This window comes from Meriones unguiculatus, chromosome 19, assembly GCF_030254825.1.
Source record: "Meriones unguiculatus strain TT.TT164.6M chromosome 19, Bangor_MerUng_6.1, whole genome shotgun sequence".
NCBI lineage: Eukaryota > Metazoa > Chordata > Mammalia > Rodentia > Muridae > Meriones > Meriones unguiculatus.
In genome coordinates, this window is record NC_083366.1 from 37,314,785 (window position 1) to 37,330,564 (window position 15,780).

At 40.5% G+C, this 15,780-nt stretch overlaps 1 long non-coding RNA gene across 3 annotated transcripts in view; it reads right to left on the reverse strand.

Annotated features, from left to right (window-relative positions):
• The window catches only part of LOC132649183 (uncharacterized), a 56,009-nt gene that overhangs the window by 35,053 nt on the left and 5,176 nt on the right, over positions 1 to 15,780 (reverse strand). The window contains exon 2 of one of the 3 annotated variants that reach the window (XR_009587625.1): positions 2,031 to 2,133. The exons of the other annotated variants lie outside the window; for them this stretch is intronic. This is a non-coding gene — a long non-coding RNA (uncharacterized LOC132649183). The remainder of the gene's footprint in view (positions 1 to 2,030; positions 2,134 to 15,780) is intronic. 3 annotated transcript variants of the gene reach the window in all.

Below are 15,780 nucleotides of genomic sequence, written 5' to 3' on the forward strand. Positions count from 1 at the left end.
ACACTCCTGATACCCACAGAGGCCAAAAGAGGTGTCAGATCTCTTGGAACTGGAGCTACAGATGCTTGTGAGCTGCCCCTATAGGTGTTGGAACTGAACCTATTTTTTTCTGAGAGAGCAGCAAGTGCTCTTATCATCACACCCCATGCAACTTCTGATTACTGATTTAAAAAACAAAAAGCTGGGGTAAACACTTTTGTGTAGATCATCTTTACCTCATCCTTGATTCCTCTCCATTGCCAGGAGTGAGAAAACAGCTATGAGAAAAGAATGATCATGTCAAATCACTTTCTAGAAAGACAACAGCCGTTTCTACATCTACAACATAAGCTTCTCTGCCTCACTAAACACTGTGCTGGTGTACTTGTAAATTTTAACCTAATGTGTTTATTAATGTGATACATGAAACAGTAGCTAAGTGTTATCTGGGGTCTTTATTGAATCATTTTAGTGTTCTGTAAAGCCACCCACATTTCTTCTTCTTCTTTTTCTTTTTTTAATTATCTGTTATCATCCCTTGCTCATTTGAGGTTTTAGAGGTTTAGCATTTTAATGATATAAGTTTATTATATGTCAACACCGGCATCCCACTCATATCCATGGAAAACATTTTCAAATATCTTCCTTGCTGCTGTTCTGCTTTTTAATTTCTCTGGTTTTAATCAGAAGATTGTACAAAAGCAAGGCAGAGACACACAGAAACATCTGGTGGTTTTGGCGCAGGGTAGGACTTGAGCTGTGTGACTCTGGAGAGAGGGTAGAGACCTAGAACTTTGAGGGCTGGAAATAGTTTGTGTTTTGGATTTTTATTTTTGTATAGTAATGAACTACGAGATAAGTGATATCATCAATATTCTCAGAGGATATATAGCTGATATTAAAGGAAAACAGACACTTCTTAACCTGTGTGGTGAATCTAATCTGACCAAATCCTGAAAATATTCGGTAAATGTTGGAGGGCTAAAAGTATAGGGCACAGGGTGACCTAAGATCGGATGGAAATATTTGCAGACATTGTTGTAAAATTTAAAAAATGAGTGATGAGCTATATGTTTATTATTAGCCCTATGATTATCACAGATAATAAGACACAAATACCTGTTAGATTTGTAATTGCTTATTTACCTTGGACCTGGCAGATACTTCACTTACACTGTCTCAATATCCTTACCATCCATCTCCCAGACCCCCTCCAATGCCATCCACCTGAATCCTCCTCATATGGCCTACCTTCCACACATAGTCCCACGGTACTTGCTTTTATTCTTCATCTGGACCTTTCCATGCCATTAGTGGAGTCCTTTCTTTTGACCCATGTGGTTTCTTCTCCAGGCTAACCCATCATGGTGTCCTCCTTCCTCCTCTTTTCCCATCTGTTTCCCCATGATTCTCTCTTGAACCCTAATGCCCAGTAACCTTAGCCATGCCTGCCCCATTCTGCTCTTTCCAGGAATAGGCCATTTAATCAACCAATCAGATATGTCTTAGGCAGGTTTACAAAACAAGGATAGGTGCAACCAGATCTTGGGAGCCAGTAACACGCATCAGACCAAACCTCCAACAGCAGATAACAAGTTTAAATTTTATTCATAAATAAACTGCATCCCTGAAAATATCTATCAGCAGATGAACAGTAGGTATTGAAAACAGAGTGGAATAGGAGTCAGAATGTCCTTCAATCATCATGGCTTTGAAACACTTCCAGAAGAGACAGTTTAGGAACAGCAACATATGATACACATTCATGTTTTGGTCCAACAGTCTCATTTATAGAAATGTGTTTGTAATTGCCATAATTTAGGACACTAAGAATTTAACTCAGAACCTCCTACATGGTAGGCAAGTACGAGATAAGGAAAGGCTTTTGAAGTATTTACAAGGGTGTCAATTCGGTTACTAATTATAAAAATGAAAAAGCATAAACTAAGCATCCAAAGCAATCTATGAAACGAAACACAATTAAGAGGGCATCGTTAGGCAGAACACTGTGAAGTAATTAAGTATAATGATACACATTAATATTTGCTCACCTTGGAATGCTTTTGCAATAAATCCAAGCAAGCAGTATATGCAGAGTGTCTCCACCTTCGCATTGATCCGTATACGTCAGCTGTGTTAGCCAGCCTTCTTTTGCTGTGACAAAATATCTGAAACTAACAACTCACAAAATGGTTGACTTTGGCTCACGGTTTCAGCTCGTGGTCAGTTGCTGTCCCTCTCACAGCAGCCAGGAAACAAAGAGACAGTTAAGAAGTAGACAAGGTCTCCCTACCTGCTTGAAAGGATAGTGAGCCCCCAGTCATCTGACCTCCTCCTACCTGGCACCAATTTCCTAAAGACTGCTTCACCTTCCATAGTGCTACAGGGTACAGACCAAGCCCTCAACACCCGGGCTTTTGGAGTCACGCCAGATACAAATGCCAGTGTCTTCTGATACACCCGATCCTTGCCATTACACTTGTAGCTCCTAAAGCAAATGCTATTTAAACTCAGGCTCCCAGGTGAGAAGTTCCACTTCCCTACTCTCCTTACAGGGAACTCAGGAAAGTCACAGAGGACAGTTTTCACCCAGAACAATCTTTGCTCCAGAATAGTACTCAGCAAGTATGGATCTAACTAATATTAATGCATAACTCAGGCCTCCAATGTACACTAATTTGCCAATTCTGATTCAGTTCTGTGACTGAGAAGATGCTCTCCTGAAAATACCATTAACCATGTGGCAGTCTTTGCATCTGGGTCCATTGCAGTGCCCTAGGATGAATTGTTGTTATTAACTTTTTAAAAAGTAAGATAGGGTCGCATAATTTCCCTTCATTCCTTTAACTTCCTCTAACTCCTCTCATGCCCCTCATTTCCTCTCAAACTTCTCAGCTCTTCTTTGTTATTGTTACAGACATATGCATAAATATATTGATACAGCCTGCTGTGGCTGTTCAGTGTGGCACATACATGATTTCAGGACTGACCATTTGATATTGGATAATCAGTTAGGGAGTTTCTCCATGAAGAATGTCTACTTCTCCCCTCTCAGTATCCCTCAGTTGCCTATAATTCTTTGTCTAGGTGTAGAGCCCCATGTGTTTTCTTTCTTCCACATAAGCATCTATCATTATTGTCATTGTTTGGCTCTTATTTTTAGGCAGCCATGTTGTTGGACACCACGAGTGAAACTACCCCATCATTTCTAGGAGACACAATCTCACAGCAGATTTCTCGGTCCTCTGGCTCATCCAGTCTTTCCTCCCTACTCTGTGAAGCTCCCCAAGCCTGGAGTAAGGGGTTGGTCACATGGGTTTCTGTTGTGGTAGAACTGCTTCCAGCCTTGATCAGCCCCTTAACTGGTGTGTGAATTTGGCACACCTCATTACCCTTTGACTGTCTCTTCCGTTTAAGTTGGGGCTTACTTGGTTACTGTGGAATTGAATGCAGACAGTGCCTGTTCTCAACTTAATTTTTGCCTCTCCAGGTGTGGGAAGGAATGTCAGTATCTAATGTAGAATATTTTTTATGTTAATTTAAAAAATAACACATTCACAACCACCTGCCTAAATGCTAAAACATTTTATTTATAATTAGTCTCTCTGGAATAAACCAGAAGATTACCCTTCCCAAATATTATAAAACTTTTCTGTTCTCATAAACTTATATGCAAATTAGGGAGGATCCCACTTCAATTATGAGAGCTTAAGATAGCAGGATCACTTTATTCCTTTAACTTATCTCAATCTTCTATTCAAATTCATGGCGTGTTTTTCTGAAACATCTTTCAGTTGCTCTGAAACATTTTGCTCATGGATAGAAAGTGTTATTTAAAATTTCTGCCTTCAGGCTAAGAAGTTAGGAATTTTACTAACCTTCTACTTTTCTTGTTCATGCCCTAAATACTAGAGTCCTTTGGGGAACAAATGCACCTGCTTGTAAGCAGGCATCTACTGCCTTGTTTGTAAATGCTATTTTATTAGCAGATGGCATAGTGTTATTTTCCCAAATTTTATTCAAATACGTAGTAAAATGTTTTCTTCGCTTTGTATGTCATTTAAGATGATATGCCTTAGGGTAGAAAATTAGCTGTAAAATATTACCACAGTTTAAAAGTTTTTTTCTTACTTTAACGTTTTTGTTTTCTTCACAATTATTTTCCTTTGGAAATATAGAAGAGATAAGGTCATGTTTGGAGGTAAACAGTATATGTTATTGACAACAAAAAATTGCAAAAACTGGGCATTGGTAATCAAATAAAATTTATTATCTTGCCGTTGAGAATTTAGAAATCTATGCTCTAAATCCAAAAGGCAAAATTAAAAAAAAAATCAGTCCATGCTCATGAAATTATAGATGATCTAAACTCTTTTGGTGCCCATGTCTTCTGAGAGGGCTGTCTGACGGATGAGCTCAGGTGTGCTCACTGACTCCTGAACTGTGTACAGTGATCTAAGAGGGAAAACAAGAAGTGCCTTTGATTCCTGGAGAATATGTGCATGAAAGGAGGTGGGTGGAGCAAAATGGCTCACGCAAGTGATTTCAGTGCTGTGTGCCTGCAAAGAGAGACAGCACTGGGAACCCAAGAATGGCCTTTGGAGTCAGGGAGCACTCCACAGTTGGAAAGAATGTTAGACAAAATTGAAGCAAGCTATCACTGTTTCTGAGACACTTTCTTCTCATCTCACTCAAGCTTGTCCTGAACTCCTGGGCTCAAGTATGAACCTGTTTTAGGCCCCGGAGAAGCTGGGATGTCATCTGTGCGCCACCACCCCTGAAACAAAATGCAAGACTTTTTAAGTGTTCATGTGAAAGCATGGTAGAGAAAAACAATAGCGAAAAATCCCATGTAATGGCTACTAAGTTTCGCCCCAGGGTAAAACTAAAGTATGATTCCAGAGGCGAGGTTGTGGTATCATAATGTTGAAATATCATCAACAGGATTCGGGCAATTCTATCACTATGAGGCTTTCTTCTGTGGTCATTGTACTGACATGCTCTTCTCTTTGGCCCTCTCACTTACCGTTGGAGATCACCAACCCATTCTCCATTTCTACAGTTCTTTTATTTCAGTGATGTTATCTAATAAAACCATGTAGTACATATAGTCTGTGAATTTTTAAAGTAGGATGTTTTCCATTCAACATAATTCCCCAGAAATTCACTGAATTTACCTATGGTTACTTTTATTGCTATATAGTATCCCATGGTGTGATGCACCATATTTAATTAGGAATCAACAGAAAGACAAAAATGTACTCATTTCAAGTTTCCATTTTTGAAGCACTTTGTCAGACGATAATCATCACGCTCAAATGATAGGTCATTTTCTCAAGAAGGACGAAAATGAATGTTCACACAAGCTACACCAATGTTTTTGGTACTTTAATTGGCAATACATAAAAACTGGAAGCTACCCAAACGTCCAATCACTGACAACTATATAATTCTATGAATAAGTTATGATGCATCCATATAATGTAATTCTACTCAGCAGTAACAAACAACGAATGCATCTCAAAACTGCAGAGGAAAGAAAACAAGAAATGATAGGGCATAATTTCATGTATATGGAGGTGGAACTTCTAGAGAGAGTCAAGTCCATCTATAATGTCAAGAGCACATCAATGACTACCTAGGTTTCAAGTGAAGAGGACAGAGTGGATATGAGTGACTACCAACGGATAGAAGATTTCATCTCTGAGTGATGCAGTAAAATATTTTAAACCCTAAATAGGGAAAGAGTGTGGAATCTTACTTTCACAGAAAATAAGAGACTGGAGAAAAATAAATTAGTTTATAAAAGATTAAAAAAAAAAACTAAAGGAGGGGTAATAAAAGTTCAAGGTACCAAGGCATGAAGGATAATGAAAGCCAAATGTGAAAATAAAAGATGGTTGGAGGAAAGCAATGAATGCTGTACATTTCAGAAAGCTGGTTGTGGCAACACAGCACTAGACACCAAGGTGATAGCAGGTTTGCATGCAAGTCCTTTGATTTGGTCTGTGATCTTTACACAGCTGTGTGTTGACTTGAGGTCCAATAGGAAATTCGGATTCCGTGAATGCACAAGGAAAAAAGAATGAGATGGCGGAAATAAACATCAATGGGAAAAAATCCTGTTTCCTCCAGTTGGTAAGTCATGAAATAACCTCTATGTTTCAGTTTCTATGGGTTTTAAGTGTGTCCCTGCGGGATGATGTGATAGGAGGTTGCTTCTCAGCACAGTGGCATACAGAGGAGGTAAAACCTGTGAGATTCAGTGTAGCTCAAAGTGACTGTCATTCAGGGTATCACCCTCAGAAGAGACTAAGGTAGCACTTGGATACCACATCCTGATTAGTTCTTCAGAAAAAGTGGCTACAAAAGAGCAAGACCAGCTCCTTCTTCTGGCTTCCTGTCTTGTCACAACTCCTAGTTGGCATTCTGTTGCTGTGATAAAATATCATGACTAAAAGCTTTGGGAGGAAAGGGCTTATGTGCTTTCTCATTTTGATCACAGTCTATCATAAGGAAAGTCAAGAAAGGTGCTCAAGGCAGAAACCTGGATGCAGGAACTGAAGCAGAGAACATGAGGAAATACTCCTTACTGCCTTGCTCAGTCTGCTTTCCTATATCATGTAGGACCACTTGCCCAAGTGCAGCACTGTACCCAGTGACCCGCACCTTCCCACATCAATCATCAATCAAGGAAATGCTCCTACAGACTTGCCTTTCAGGTCAATCTTTTGGAATCAGTTTCACAGTTGACAATACTTTCTTCCAAGATGATCCTAACTTGTATCAAGGTGTGAAAAACAAAACAAACACACAAACCAGAATACCATGTAATGTGTTGCTTTTACATGAACTGCCACTGTGATGATATTGTCTGTGTGTCATTGGATGGTCATGGGAAGCTGATGAGCAGAGTCACCACTACGTGTTTCCACTTTTACCCATTGAAAGAAAATAAAAAAAAAACACATCTTTTTCTTTATAATGTTCTAGTACCAAACATTTCATTACACCCTACTAGTACATTGTACCAGTAAAAAGCCAAGAGGAAATAATTTCTCTTGGGACACTTTCATGACAGAATAAAGTGACATGTTCTGCTGACTACTTGCTGGAAGCACTTACCTTCGCACCAGAAAGTCTATAGTGGTAACAGCTAATGGCATTCTCAGGGCACAAATAAGCTCTTTTGGTGCGGTACGACCAAGTATGCTCTAGCTCTGAAAGAGAGTGAGGGTGAGAGAATGAAACTAAAACTGTAAAAAGCTTCTGCTTTTCTATTAGAGGCGTGAGCAGAGTCTGCAAAGAGCACAACAAAAGTAGAGGTACAAGAGATGCTGAAAATGGGAGAAAAGCACCAATTCCAAGGAGCCTGGAACTGGTAGTGACATGACATATGGTCACTGGAAGTTCAAATTGGAGAAGTGAAAATAAATAGGAAGCAAGGCCAGAGCGAGATCTTTCACATGAGAAGCTTTTCCTAAAGACCTGAATTCAATACCCAGTACCCACAGAATGGTTCACAACCATCTGTAACTCCACTTCCAGGGTTACAACACATCCTTCTTTCCTCTGCAGGCACCAGGTACACATAAGATGCCCAGATATACATGCAGGCAAATACCCATATACATACAATAAAAAAAAAACAATTTAAAAAAAGAAAACAGTCTGGAACAAAACTGGAATGACCAATGGAGACTAATCTCTGCACAGAATAAAGTGGCCTCCCAGTTATTTGTATAGGAATGTAAAGGAAACACATATGCTTCTACTCAAGAGACTTGGTGGAATAATCCTGAGGGGTGTGAAGTTGGCATTCTGGGTAGTGAGAACTAGGACAATGAGGTGCTCTGTCTGGTGTGGATGCGGTGAGTTCATCACCATGACTTGCTCTTGCCAAGAAAAGATTCCACCTGAAGCTCTTTCTTACTGAAATACAAATACAGCACAAGATACACAATGGTGAAAAGAACAGTCAGGAAAATCTAGAGTATGTGATGTTCTATTACGAGATGCACCCAGACCCTATACAAGTTATTAGTCATAGGTGTTAGGAACTCAGTTCTGATATTGGAGGCCTAAAGCTAACAAGTTAGAAATTGAGAACTAAAGACCCATTGGTCTCTCCTAGACCAATTGCTCAGTGTGAACAAAAGTGGAGCTGAAGATCAGAGTTCCCTGTGTGTTACTTATAAAATGTAACTAAGCGTAGATAAGTATTCCGTGTGACTTCCAGCACAGAACGTGCAACCGGGAGCAAGAATGGACCATGAAGCAGTTGTCTTGGGAGGTAGTGACACGATTCTGTCTGCACTGAGAAGGAGGCTAGCAATGACATGGTTTAGTTTAAAAAGAGAGCATTGTTCAGCCCCCACCTACAGGGCTGCCAGGTAGTTCTTACACTGTGAGAGAAGTTTCCCGGGAAAATGGAATTTCATAACAGTTGCAAACACCCACACAGGCACTGTCTATGTTCACAGCTAAAAATAAGAGGCATATAAACTAACGATTTCGGAGCACTAGACTATCAAGAAGCCATCGGTGGCAGAAATAAGAACCAAGGCTAATAATCCAAAGAAAACTAACTCACTGATTATTTGGGAAATTTAAACAAAATTTAAAAATATAAGCAATAATAAAAAAAAATGCCAATGACTTTTAATTAAAATCTTCAGAGAAATTCAAGAGTATATGGTATCTTTAAAAAATTAATGAGCTGCTGTGAAAAAAAGAAAACAACCAGGAAAACTAAGGCACATGAATACTGATACTAAAAGAATTTACACAAGGAGCAGGAGAAAGCCAAGGACATTTTCCAGACTGGAAAGAATAAACTGTAAATAAAGAAGAACACGGACAATGCTGTGTGTATGTGTGTGTTTGCACATATATATGTGTGTGTCTGTATGTATATATAAGTTCATATGTGTGTACATGTGTTTATACATGTGTGCATGCATACATGTGTATATGAGTGCCTGTATGTATAAGCTCATATGTGTGTGCATGTATTTGTGTATGTGTGTGTACATGCCAGTGGTCAATGTTGGATATCTTTCCCTGTCATTACCCTCTTTAATTTTTGAGGCAGGGTCTCTCCATGAACCTGCAGCTCACCAATTTGACTAGACCAGTTTGACCCTAACAAGTTCCAGGTACTCCCCTGTCTCTGCTTCCCCAGTTCTTGGATTACAAGAACTTGTGCCAATGCGGGGTATTCAACTCAGACCTTCATGCTCGAGTAGCAAGTACTTTGCTGATCGGATACATGTCCTGAGCCCTAGAGACATGCAGCTGTTACAGAAGTCCCAAAAGGCATATAACTAGAACTTCTAGAACAAATGATACAGGAGTTGGGAAGAAAATATCAACTGTATGAATGATATCAAGACAGAAAGCAACAGAATGCAAATAAAATCAATATTCAAAACATAAAAGCAATAATGAATAAAACTTATTGTGTCCTAATAACTCACATCTTCCTTCGTCTAGCTCCAGATACCCATATGAATGCAAAGATATGGGAAGAAGATTCTATATCTACAAGAGGGAGAAAAGGAGAGAGAGCCAGCAGACAGTAATAAGCTATAGAAAATAGAAATAGTATTAGCAGAAGCCAGAGAATTACCCATGCAAAATTGCCTACACAACCAAGATATTGTCAGGCTTAAAGTGAAAATAACAGAAGGAAATAGAGTTAACAGAAGAACCTGAAAAGTAATACCATTAACATCTTCACAACAACAAGAGGAAATGTTATGTCCACAAAATATGAGCAGCTAGATGTCTTACACCGAAACTGGCACCCAAAATGTTGACTACAGTGTGTCCTTGAGAGCCACACTTGGGAAGGAAGGAAGCAAGCATAGGTGAGCAGGAGTTGAGCTGTGGCATAGTGACTAGCGAAGTCCCAGATGACGTCTAAGTGTAGTGAGAATTTTGGAGTTTTGGTTTCTTTGCAGACTATCAAAGCAGACGCTGAGATTTATGGCCAACTGTTGGGCAGAGTGCATGGAATCTTATGTAAGAAGTGGGAAATAGTAAGATCTGGAGAGGACAGGAACCCCACAAGGAGAGCAACAGAACCAGAAAATTTGAACACAGGGGTCTTCCCAGAGACTCATACTCCAACCAAGTACCAGGCATGGAGATAACCTAGAACCCCTGCACAGATGTAGCCCATGGCAGTTTGGTGTCCAAGTGGGTTACATAGTAATGGGAAGAGGAACTACCTCTGACATAATCTGATTGGCCTGCTTTTTGATCACCTCCCCCTGAGGGGGGAGTAGCCTTACCAGGCCACAGAAGATGACAGTGCAGCCACTCCTGATGTGATCTGATAGGCTAAGATCAGAAGGAAGGAGAGGAGGACCTCCCCTATCAGTGGACTTGGGGAGGGGCATGCATGAAGAAGGAGAAGGGAGGGTGGGACTGGGAGGGGAGGAGGGAGGGGCTTATAGGGGGATACAAAGTGAATAAAGTGTAATTAATAAAATAAAATAAAATAAAATAAACACAGAAATATATGTTTCATTTTAATCCTAGGTGTGGGACATGGGCTGCTTCAGATTGTCCACAACAAACAGTAGGAGCATGATTTTGCCTGCTGCAGATAGTTTTGTGATTGTGTGATATTTGGAATTCTGGGCACTTTTCAGAGGGTATATAAATGCTAGGGCCCTGAGAGTCAGTATGGGTTGTTAGTGGGTTATTGGTTGCTGTTGGCTGTTGTTGGTTCTGTTGGTTACTGTTCACAGTTTGTTAAGTAATACTACGCAAAGAAGAAACAACAACAATTAGATATATTGATGATGATGATCAAACTTGCCCCAAGGAGCTTGAGGTCCCTAATCTGCAGTAAGTAGCCCAACAGTAACACTGCTCCTTTCTTTCTTCTTTTTTCTAAATAAATTTTTTATTTAATAATTTTTATTTTTATATTAATCACAGATTATTTACCTTGCATCCCAGTCCCTTCCCTCATTCCCTCCCAACCCCACCCTCCCTCCCTTCTCCTCCCTACCCCTGTCTAAGTCCTCTGGTAGGGGAGGTCTTCCTCCAATTCCATCTGACCCTAGTTTAGCAGTTCTCATCAGGACTGGCTGCAATCTCATCAGTTCTCATCAGGGGCCTAGCAAGGCTGCTTCTCCCTCCGGGAGGGGGGAATTCAAAGAGCCCGCCATTGAGTTCATGTCAGACACAGTCCCTGTTCCCCTTAATAGGGAAAACCCCTTGGATGCTGGGCTGCCATGGGCTACACCCTTGCAGAGGTTCTGGGTTATATCCATGCATGGTCCTTGGTTGGAGAGTCAGTTTCAGAAAAGACCCCTGTGCCCAGATATATTCCCTGAATCTTTCAGGGATCTATTTCCTTCCCTCTCTATCCTTTTTTCTCCCTCTGTCATACCTGGAGGTCAGAGGTTGAAAGGGTGGGAAAGGTGAAGAAGGGTGGATGAAGAACCCACAGAACTGTACGCACAGACGTGAGCTTTCATTAGGCAATACTCTGGCCCAGCCTGAGGTAGTGGGAGAGAGCCACAGGAGGGGTACTCTGAGCGGTGAACCTGGAATGTAGAACTGGTTACAAAATGATTGCAATGAGGCTGCTAGAGAGATAGCTTAGCATTTAAGAGCTCACAGAGCTCTGGGTAAGGAGCAGGGTTCAGTTCCCAGTACCCATATCAGGCAGATCACAAATGCACCTAAACTCTAGTTCTAATACATCTTACACCTTTTGCTAGCTTTTGTGGGGACCTGCACTCATTTGCATACACACACACACACACACACACACACTCACACACACTCATACACACAGACTCACACAGAAACAGACACACACAGAAAGACACACACAAACTTACACATTAAAAGTAAAAATAAAATATTGAAAATGAAAAGATGGGGCTGGAGAGATGGCTCAGTAGTTAAGAACACTGCCTGCTTTTCCAGAGGTCCTGAGTTCAATTCCCAGCAACCACATGATGGCTCACAACCATCTACAACTGGCATCTGATGCCCTCTTCTGGCCTGAAGGTATACATGCAGATAAATAAATCTTAAAAAATGATTTAAAAGATAGAAAATTTAAAATTATAATCATTACAATAATAAAAACTAATCAGAAGTATACAGAACAAAGAATAATAGTGGAATTCTTTCAGAGGGCAGTAAGAAAACAGATATAGAAAAAAAAAAACAGAAAAATTTGCTATCTCAGAACTAGAAATATCAATAGACCCATGCAACAGAAAATTCAAAATGGAAGGTTATAATAAAAAAAAAAAGAATTGTGGAAATCAATCTGGTGCTTTCTCAGACAATTATGAATCTTCCTCAAGATCCAGCTATACAACTCCTAGGCATATATCCAAAATATGTTCAAGTATACAACAAGGACATTTACTCAACCATGTTCATAACAGCTTTATTCATAATACTCAGAACCTGGAAACAACCCAGATGTCACCTCAAAGGAGGAATAAATACAGAAATTGTGGTACATTTATACAATGGAATACTACTCAGCAACTAAAAACAAGGTAATCATGAAATTTGCAGGCAAATGATGGGAACTAGAAAAGATCATCCTGAGTGAGGTAGCGCAGAAGCAGAAAGACATACATGGTATACACTCACTTATAAGTGGATATTAGACATGTAATATAGGACAAACATATTAAAATCTGTATGGGTAAGAAGGAGAACGCTGGGTAAGATGATAAATACACATTAAGATAGGCAAATGGGATGGACATTGGAAGAGGGAGAAAATAGAAAATAGGACAGGAGCTACCATAGAGAGCCTCTGAAAGACTCTACCCAGAAGTATATCAAAGCAGATGCTGAGACTCATAATCAAACTATGGGCAGAGTGCAGGGAATCCTATGAAAGAAGGGGGAGATAGGAAGAACTGGAGGGGACAAGAGCTCCACAAGGAGAGCAAGAACCAAAAAATCTGGGCCCTGGGTTTTTTTCTGAGATTGATACTCCAACCCAGGACTATGCATGGAGATAACCTAGAACCCCTGCATAGATGTAGCCCATGGCAACTCAGTGTCCAAGTGGGTTCTCTAGTAAGGGGAACAGGGACTGTCTCTAACATGAACTCAGTGGCTGGCTCTTTGATCACCACCCTCTGATGGGGAGCAGCCTTATCAGGCCATAGTGGAGGACATTGTAGCCAGTCCTGATGAGACCTGATAGGCTAGGGTTAGATGGAAGGGGAGGAGGACCTCCCCTATTAGTGGACTTGGAGAGAGGCTTGGGAGGAGATGAGGAAGAAGGGTGATTGGGAGGGAATGAGAGAGTGGGCTACAGCTGGGATACAAAGTGAATAAACTAATTAATAAAAAATAAAAAAAATAAAGAATAAAACAAGTTGAAAGAAAAAAAGAATTGGGAAATAGGGACAAAAAGTAAAAGTTAAAGACATTTGGAAGGAAGGTTAAGAGATAACATGTTAAATCAAAAAACGTTTAAGCCATTAGAATTATGACATTAATACTAAAATAATTTAAAACAGTATCTTTTAATGATTAAGTATCTTCATTGCTAGGGACTAGAACTTGTGACAAGCATGGGTAAATTTTACTTTCCATTTGTTATTTTACATTTTAAAATAAAAACAACAGGCATATATAATTTAGAAAGTTTAAAATAAGGAATAGTGATATTTTAACTGCTGTATAATACACTAATAACATTATAAGTATATAACAATTAACATTCATTTCGGCTCTATTTACTGAGCAGTTGATGTGTATTGGGCACTATATAAAGGGAGTATCACTACCATCCCATTATAGATTCAGAAGAAAGGAAAAGATTCGTCAAAGAATACATGGCTATAAGAATTAGCCCTGCCTATGGAAGAGGGGAGGAAGGTGGAAGAGGGAGCCAGAGGGGTGGAGGACAACAAAACACAGCTCACAGAATCAAGTAAGCAGGGCTCATAGGGGCTCAGGGACTGAATTGGCAATCATGGAGCCTGCATAGGTCTGTGCTAGGTCCTCTGCCTGCCTCCTGTGGTTGTTCAGCTTGAGGTTTTTGTGGGACTCCTAAAAGTGGGAGTAGGGGTATGTCTGACTCTTTTGCCTATTCTTGGAACCCTTTTTCACCTAATGGGTTGCCTCATCCAGCCTTGATATGAGGGTTTGTGCCTAGTTTTATTGCATCTTACAATGTCGTGTTTAGTTGATAATCACTGGGAGGCCTGCTCTTTTCTTGAAGGGAAATGGAGAAGCAAGGGACCTAGGAGAAAGAGGAGATATGAAGGGGTTGGAGGAGTAGAGGGAGGGGATGTACTGTATGAGAGAAGAATAAGAAAGAAAGAAAGAAAGAAAGAAAGAAAGAAAGAAAGAAAGAGCCCTAAAGGTGTGTTAAACTAAGTTTCTCTCATTACACCACACTATGAGACTTTGTTAAGGCATCCCAAACAGAATAAGAGACCATTTCTCCAAAACGCTTGATCTCTCTCCCTTTCATTCCATTATCTGAGGGTAGCCCAGAACAAAACTGATCATGTTGGTCTTTTGCTGACAGCATCTCTGGAAAGCAGAGCAAGCCTTGAGAACTTCCCAGTGCCGTTCTGTTACCTCAGCGTGCCCAGATTCTATGAAACAATCCTTGATGGTTTCAACATTTTGACTTTTGTCCCCTGCTTTCACTAATATAATTTGGATACTCCACCCTTTAGCTACATCGATGTCAAAGGTTCTCTCATGCTATAATTTCCACAGAACTTCACACAAAGGAAAGTTTGGGCTCAGAACCATCTTCTGTGGTCCCTCCGCTTCCATCCACTGTTCATAACTCCCATGCCACTCACACTGAGGTCTCAGTCATGGTGACCTGGGGGAGGGGAGTTTCTTCCTGACCTGACTTGCAGATAAGATCAGCATACCTGTCTAGATATGGTACTGCAAGTCTGTCTTTCCCAGATGTTACATTCTTTACCTGTTATTGTAAGTGTGAAAAATCTGTCTTCCTTAGACAGTCTTAGTTACTTTTCTATTGCTGTCATAAAGACCATGACCAAAAGTAATTCGGGAAGGAAAGGATTTGTTTCAGCTTACAGTTCTACAACACAGTCCGCCCCAGAGGGACATCAAACAGGTCAGGAACCTGGAGGCTGGAACTGAATCAGAGACTGTGAAAGAGTGCTGCTTACTGGCCTGATCCTTGTGGCCTGCCCAGCCTGTTTTTGTGTCATATCCTGGACCAGACTGCTACCCACATTGAGCTGAGCCCTCCCACATCAAGAATAAATTGATAAAAATGCACCACAGGCCAATCGAATGGGGACATTGTCTCAGCTGGGCTTCTCTCTTCCCAAATTATTCTAGCCTGTGTCAAGTTGACAGAAGTCAGCCCTCACAGGTGGAATGTGAGTGTCAGGAAGGTGAACTTAGTGTTTCTCTTGTACCCACATAAGTCTTTCTTAACCGCATTTAAGAGGTTCTGTGCATAGAGAATTAACTAAGGTCCAAAGAAGGAATACCTGTCACAGACTCCTGTGCCTCTCTGTTTGTCCCAGGGCTGAGCCTAGTGACCTTAAATCCCATGTCTCTGCCTGCTGTCCAGAACTCATTATCCCTGAGGTAGTGACTTGCTGGAACTGTGAGTATATTCTCTGCCCCAAAGCTGCTGATGACAGGAGGAAGACTAATAGGAGCCTGATTCCCCTGCCGGAAAAGGGCATCGTTCCTCCAAGATATAAATCAAAGAACCTGATTACTGATTTGGGGCAGAACGCTGAAGCAAATCACTAAATGTATTATTAAATGTACAGAACC